General features: G+C 38.0%; 1 pseudogene; it reads left to right on the top strand.

Annotated features, from left to right (window-relative positions):
- Positions 1-7,656, top strand: part of LOC101570657 — a 194,264-nt pseudogene that overhangs the window by 31,620 nt on the left and 154,988 nt on the right.

The raw sequence follows: 7,656 nt of genomic DNA, 5'->3' as shown, positions 1-7,656 counted from the left end.
AAAAAAAAAAAAAAAAGCACACTTTTGGAAAGCAGATTTTTTTTTTCTAGTGAAAGAGTTCCAGATTATTTCCAAGTATGTATATTAGAATGGGTTAATTAGATTTTTTTTTAATTTTGTAAAGAGAGTACAAATTAAAATTAAAACAAAAATATTACAAGTGATACAGAATTTCAGTTAACAAAGCAATATGAATTTCACAGTATTTGTTAAACACATAGTGTTTGTAATGGATCAACTCACATTTTAGATTATAAATGTAAATCTTGTGTTTTCTGTTGTGTAAAAATGTATACTCACCACTGTTTGAAGTTGTTTAGTAACCAGTGGCTGTTCTAGCTGTTTGCTACATATAATTCCTACCTCACCAATTCCTGTAATCCTCACCAATTCCTGTAATCCTCACCAATTCCTGTAAGCAAAGTTAGCTTACAGAGATGACTTACAGGAAACTAAATGGGCTTTGACTTTTTGTAACCTCGGGCTACATAGGGTTGCCTTCAGGTATGCAGGTGCAAGATAACCAGAAACTAATACAAAGCCCTAGAAAATTTAGTTTGACTAGTGGTCACAAATATCCTGAAAGCATTGCTTTGTGTCAGACAATGAATTTGTTTACCAAACAGAATGTGGTTCCAGGTTTTAACCACCCCCCCCTTCCTGGGCAAGGTGCCTTTCGGTCCTCTCCAGAGTGAGATTAGACCGGGGGCCCTAAACTCAGTATTAAATGGCTTTCCAAATTCCAATCTGGCTGATGTGGTTCCTATCCTGAGCGACCCATAACAGTGTTGTCTTCAAAACAGTTATTCATACTAAAAAGAACTCAAGTAAGAATGATACCTTCAAAAGTGCACACACTGGCCAAGCATTGGCCGTGACTCATCCACATGGTTGACACTGACAAAGGTTCTACAATCTGAGGTACAGGATCTCAGGATAAATCCTGAGGGCATTTCACTGACCTTCTCAGACCAAAAAGCTACAACTCTTGTTGTACAGGTCCTGCTTTACCTTGGTCTTAACCATCCAGTAGAAAAGTATGAAGATGAAATATAGGAAGTAAAGCCATGTTGTTATGTTGAGCCATGGGGGACTCAGGTCAATAATTTCTGACACTGCCAGTTAAACAGAAGACCCAATGCTATTATGGGCTACTGGACTCTTTTAGAATATTTTGCTGAGTTTACACACTATAATATTCAACAACGGAACTTAAAAAAATTGGGGTATAACTATGAATGTCCATTTTGTATCTGTGTATTCAAAGTGGTTGGGATAGATATATAGTTGCATTCTCTTAATGAATAGAATGATTTTTTCTAATGGTGTTTGTAAGTAGGATCACAAGTCTGCATCTTGTACAGCAATTGACCACTAAGAAGAATATATGCAGTGTATTATTTGTTGAAACTGTACTTTCGATTTGATTTGAAACTGTCTCATTGCTATATGTTTATCAATAAAACTTTGAAAAGAAAAAAAAAAGTATACAACAGGGCTGGGAAGATGGCTGTGGTCTAAGTGCCTGCCCAGCAAGTGCAAATGATACAGAGAGAAAAACTGATCTCGGGTGGGTGACCTCTAAATGGGACTGGAACCTCCAAATGACATAGGGGAAAAATGATCTCCTGACCTGACCTGGACTAGTTCGTGTTCTCTAAAATCGAAGAATGAATTTTAGGAACAAGCGGAGGTTACGAGCAGAATATATTTATTGAGGGAGAGAAAGCTACTATCCGAGAGAGGGACAGAAGGGGGCCAAGAGGGTTGTTCCCCTGGAAGCTGTCTCTTCCAAGGACTTATAGTGTAAAACCATGTGGTGCTAAGGGGGAAAAGGGGAAACTCCCTTAGGTGGAGGTGAGGTGGGACAGAACTATGGTCAACCAATGAGATTACAAGCACCATTGCTTAGGTTAAATGGATTAAGTCCCGGACCAAATGGGGAAGTGAGTCACATAGCAGGCAGGTATGAATATGGGACAGGGTCTCTTCCTGTTGGGGGTTGGGTTAGTGACTCATTTAGGCTCTTTCAAGGTAATTGATAGCTATTTAGAATATCAATCCCTGATGCCCATCCCTAGGGAAGTATGTAGCTGTGCTTCCTCTTTTTGTCTTGGTCTTGAGGTGTGACCCATATGGGAGAGTCTCTCTCTTCCAGTAGTAAAGTCACCTTGTCTTCTATCTTGTCTCCTTGAGGGCCTGGCCCTGTCTAACTGCCTTAATATTTCTGTCAAATTTGGCTGCCTGCAACACAAGGATCCAAGATAGATCTCTGGTACCACATGCAGTGCCTCTCTGGAACCCAGATACACTGTGTCAGCCCTGAAATTGGGCATGGTGGCAAATCCTTGCAATCCCAGCAATCGGGAGGCTGAAACAAGAGGATCACTAGGAGTCTGAACTGTGTAATAAGACCCTGTAGCAAATAGATAATTTTAAAAATAATTTTTTTAAGAAGTGTACCATAATTCTTGAGAAAACTATCTCTTAGAAAGGAAAGTGATGATACACTTTAAATAGAATTGAAAGTAATGATTTGTTTTCAATTTTTGATACACCCTCTTTCTATGTTGCTCAGGCTGGCCTCAGACTTACTATGGAGCACAACCTGGCCTCGAATTCATGGTGATCCTTATGTCTCAGGCACCAAGATGGCATGATTACAGGTGTGTGCCACCACATCTGACCCAAAGTAATCATTTTACTATTTCTTTATTATTTTAATGAGGAAAATTTTTTAAAAATTGAAAAGAAAAAATTGACACTTGCGTAAAAAATAGCTAAATGAGAAAATTTGCTAGTATAAAACATAAGTATTAATTAACAGATTCATATAGTTGCTTTAGTCTATATTTACTCTAAATGAAAGGTTAAAACTATTATTTAAAGGTTAAAACAAGTATTTATATTAGCAAGACAGAAAATGATGATATCTTGCTGTTTTCTTTAACTTTCTGGTATAAATTCTCACCTTGAAAATTGCATAGCATAACATAATAATTAATTCTCAAGGCTATGATAGTACTTTTCCCTATGAAATATCACTTTATCTTTTGACAAGCTAGAATATTCTTTAGGAAATACAACAAAGAATTAACAACTAAAAGTTTTCAGTGCTGTAAAAGGCTCAAGTCAACAACTTCTGACATTGCCAGTCCTGCAGAAAACCCACTACTATTATAGACTACTGGATTATATTTTGCTTTGCTGAATTCACGCAGCTACAATATTTGATTGGCAATAGAATACCCATCTCTGACAAAAGTAAACAAAAAAGGGGGATATAAAAGAAGAACCATTTTGTAGTGAAAAAACAATGTACAGCTACTTTCTCTTAGTTCAATGAGAAGAAAGTTTTGAACTAATAGTGTTTAGACAAGATATCATGTCTACATTTGTACTATGAATAACTACTATGAAGACAACAACATACAATGTATTAATTATTGTAACTGTCCTACTAACCTATTTTGAAACTGTCTCATTGCTATTTCTTTCTCAATAAAATTAATAAAAATAAAAAAGCTCTCAATATTTCATGCTCAAGAGTATATTAATTTATAGTATAGTACTTGTACAAATGAAAGATGTTATTATTAACAATTATAACTTGTCTAATTTTGCTTTTTATTTTTCCTAATGTTTTTACTCTTCTTAGGAATACTTTTGCCTTTCATCTCATCCCTAGTTCACTTCTTTGTCTTTTGGTGGAGTCTACCATACACAGAATAAGAAAGGGATAAAAAACTCATGAGGATTGAGCTAAACTCTTTACGTATTGATCTCACTTTACCTTAGAGAGCAGCAAAATCTGAGTAAGTCAGGTGTCTGTGGCTCTTCTGGCCAAAGATGAAGTGTAATTTCAGTAGGCAATCAGGGACTGGAGAGATAGCTCAGTAGTATAAGTGCTTGCCTGGCAAGTGCAAGGTCCTGAGTTTGATCCCTGGTACCACCAAAAAAACCCCTGTATCTTCAGTAGGTGATCCATTTAGGATATCACTTTTCACTTCCTTTGACCCAATTGCTTATGCTTCAAACCTGAGTTTACCATTACCACTGCACCCATACCATATGACCCTGGCTGCACATGATAATAGATCCAATTCTATACATGAAATAGATGTATGGGGGCTAGTGAGACAGCTCAGCAGTCTAAAGCACTTGCTTAGGCAAGCTTAGGCAGGCTTGTGAAAGGGACCGCGGTTCGATCCCCAGCACCACATGCCACACCAGCCCCACCTTCAGGGGAAGATGAAAAAAAAAAATAGATGTATGGATCCAAATACAATTTTTCCATTAACCAACAGATGTGTCCATACAAAAATCATTTTTTAAAAGCAGCAAATCATGTAATTTCATTAAATAAAAGTATTAACACAGACATATCCCCGAGAAAACAAACATATTCCACATTATCATAAAAGTATGTCCTCACATTTAGAATTTTGGAAAGGCTATCTAGAAACAAAAGATTGCAATCTAATCATTCTGGATGATATCGTTATGCCACCCCAGCAACTTCCTCTATGTCATTTTCCCTTCAAAATCTGTGCACGGGTTTTATGTTTCTCCTGCCATTCCCTGAACATGCCACACACTCTTGCCTCAGAACTCTGCTTGCAATCTCTGCTCGCTTCTCTGCCTCTCTTCCTACTGCTTCTGTGTGTGTTTAATGAGTGCCTAGTAGCTCTAAACCCCTTACATTTATACATGATTTAGTTCTCACAGTCACTCTGTGAAATAGGCATCCTCATTCATAAAGCTTAGATAGCTCACTCAAGATCCTATAACTTGTAGAGTGACAAAGGTGAGATTTGTATTCAGAGTTCTGCAATCAAGGACGAGAAGCTCTTAGCAACTAAAATATAAGCACTTTCAATTCAGCCTCTCCTATTGGCTGAGGTTCTGAGTCTCACACATTGACTTATGTCCTAAGCCCACAGCTATTTATCCAACAGCCTGTGTTACACTTTAACTGTGTCATTGCCTTTGTCACTGTGCTTATTGCTGTGTCAAATTACTGGTATCCGTAATTTAAGGGAGCAGAGGTTTAGTTGGGCTCCCAATTTCGGGTGGTTCATTCCACAGTCTGCCAAGTTCAAGGCAGAAATGACCTCATAGAAGGAATCCCTGCTTCAGAAAGGGTGCTGCTCATGTCCTCATGGCCAGGAAGCAGGCAGTGAAGGGAGGCGTGGCTTCTAAGTAGGCTCCGTATCCTAACAGCAGGTCAGCAATGAGTGCATCGGGCTTTCAGCTCTTCAGAATTTATGTTACAGGGTATGGATACAAAGCTGAGGAGTTCTAAGTGCTTTTGCTTTTTGGAAGTGGCTGTCAATATGTCCTTTCTTAGGCACTCCAGAAAAGAGTCAATGACCCCTCCGGTTGTGCTCCATCTCCAGGTGCTTGTGATGTTAACACTTCAGTATCCTTTCAGAAATCACAAGGATTTAGAAAACGAAAAGCACCTCAACAAAATTCTTAATGTTGACAAAGACACTACCTTGCATGCTTCAGCTAAGAAAGCTAAGGCTTTGGAATCAAAGAAGGAAACTCAGAAAAATGATAAAGATTTGAAAAGATGAGAAAAAGAGATTCCAGAGCATGGAAACCGAGTTGGAGAAGATGGAAGCAAAGTGAAATGTTGCAGTCAGGGAAAAATCATCCCTCTCTGCAAATAAAGCTTCCCTGGAAAAGTAGCTTATTGAATTAACCAGGACTGATGAACTACTGACATCTAAGTTTTCAGAAAATGGTAACCAGAACAGCACGAGGATTCTAAGGCTGGAGTTAATGAAACCTAGAAACAAAGAGAAACAAAATGAGAAGAATGATGGCCAAACAAGGAAGCATGGAGATGAAGCTGCAGGTCACTCAGAGGAATGTCCAAGAGTCTCAGGGAGGGGAAGACAGTGGAACTTGAGGGGAAACTTTTTGCAATAGAGAAAGAAAAAATTGATGAAAAGTCTGAAACAGAAAACGCTGAAAATACATTGAAGAAATTAGCTGTCCATCAATTGAGTGGAAAAATATGAGCTAGATATTTTCCACTTAGAAGATATTTTGGAAGGGAAGAATCAAGAAATTTTAAGCCTTAAACAATCTTTTGAGGAAACTGTTGTTAGGTTATCTACACAAGTAGAAGAACTAAATGTTAAATGTCAGCTGCTTGGAACAGAAAAAAAAGACCTTGTCAACAGGAATAGAGAAAGGGACGAACATCTAAATGTGGAGATGCAAAACTTAAAAAAGGAGCTTATTCTTGAAAGAAGAGAACAGGAAAAGCTACAACAAAAAGAACTGGAAACTGAGTCACTTCTCTGTCAAGAGAAGAACTATCTTCTAGTCTTCAGCAGAAGCTGCTTTCTTTTCAAGAGGAAATGATTAAAGAAAGGAATATCTGTGCATAAGAACTAAAGCTAGGAACTAGATACAGTACAGCACAAGGAGGAACAAACTGAAAACCTTGTCAAGTGGTTGGAAGAGGAAATAAAAACTATAGTTGAAGCCCTAGGACTCCTAGAACAAGAATTAGAAAAAGAAGCTGAACTGGAGAAGAATCATGCTGCTCACATTCAGGCTACCCTGATTTTGCAAGAAAAGTGTAATAGTGTTGTAATCAGCTAAATTAGATAGAAATATTATAGGCAGTCAGACAAAGCCAGGCCCTCAAGGAGACAATATGGAAAACAAGGTGACTTGGCAACTTTGGAAGAGACACACATTCCTGTTGTGGGCCACACCTCAAGCAAATGAGTAAACAAATGCAGCCACATACTTCCCTAGGGATGGACATCAGGGATTGATATTCTAAATAGGTATCAATCACCTTGAAAGAGCCCAAAAGAGTCACTAACCCAACCCCCAAAAGGAAAAGACCCTGTCCTGTATTCATGCCCACTTGCTGCATGACTTGCTTCCTCATTTGTACTGGATTTAATCAATTTTAGCTGAGCAATGGTGCTTGTAATCTCATTGGTTGACCATAGCTTTGTCCCACTTCATGCCCACCTAAGCAAGTTTCCATGTTCTCCACCACCTTAGACCTACCTCACTGTGTGGTTTACTCTATAAAAGTCCCTGGAAGAGAGAGCTTCCCAGGGGACAACACACTCAGGCCCCTTTCTGTCCTTCTCTTGGATGGAGCATGTATATCACTGTAGTATGATGTCTTCAGTCCTTCTGGAAAAATATTGAGCAGGGGAATAGCTGGATTGAATGGAACCTCTAATCCTAGCTTTCTGAGGAATCTCCACACTGATTTCTGTAATGGTTGTACCAGTCTGCACTCCCACCAACAGTAGGGAAGAGTTTCTTTTCCCCACAGCATTTCAGCATTTGTTGTTGGCTAACTTCTTTATAACAGCCATTCTTTCTGGCATTAGATGGAATCTCAGTGTTATTATATCATAATTTTTAATTCTAGTGTAATTTTAAAATATCTTCTGAAAGTGAAACCAATAGAAATAATTTATCTTGTATCTTATGTTCTCTAACGTATCATAGTTAATATTTTCATTTTAAGTAAGGTGGTATTACATATTAAAAATTTTAATTTTTAAAATTCTTCTTCTTCTTCTTCTTCTTCTTCTTCTTCTTCTTCTTCTTCTTCTTCTTCTTCTTCTTCTTCTTCTTCTTCTTCTTCTTCTTCTTCTTCTT

The sequence above is a fragment of the Octodon degus genome, unplaced genomic scaffold (genome assembly GCF_000260255.1).
Source record: "Octodon degus isolate 3935 unplaced genomic scaffold, OctDeg1.0 scaffold00047, whole genome shotgun sequence".
Classification (NCBI taxonomy): domain Eukaryota; kingdom Metazoa; phylum Chordata; class Mammalia; order Rodentia; family Octodontidae; genus Octodon; species Octodon degus.
This window is presented reverse-complemented; position numbering and strand designations above follow the sequence as displayed.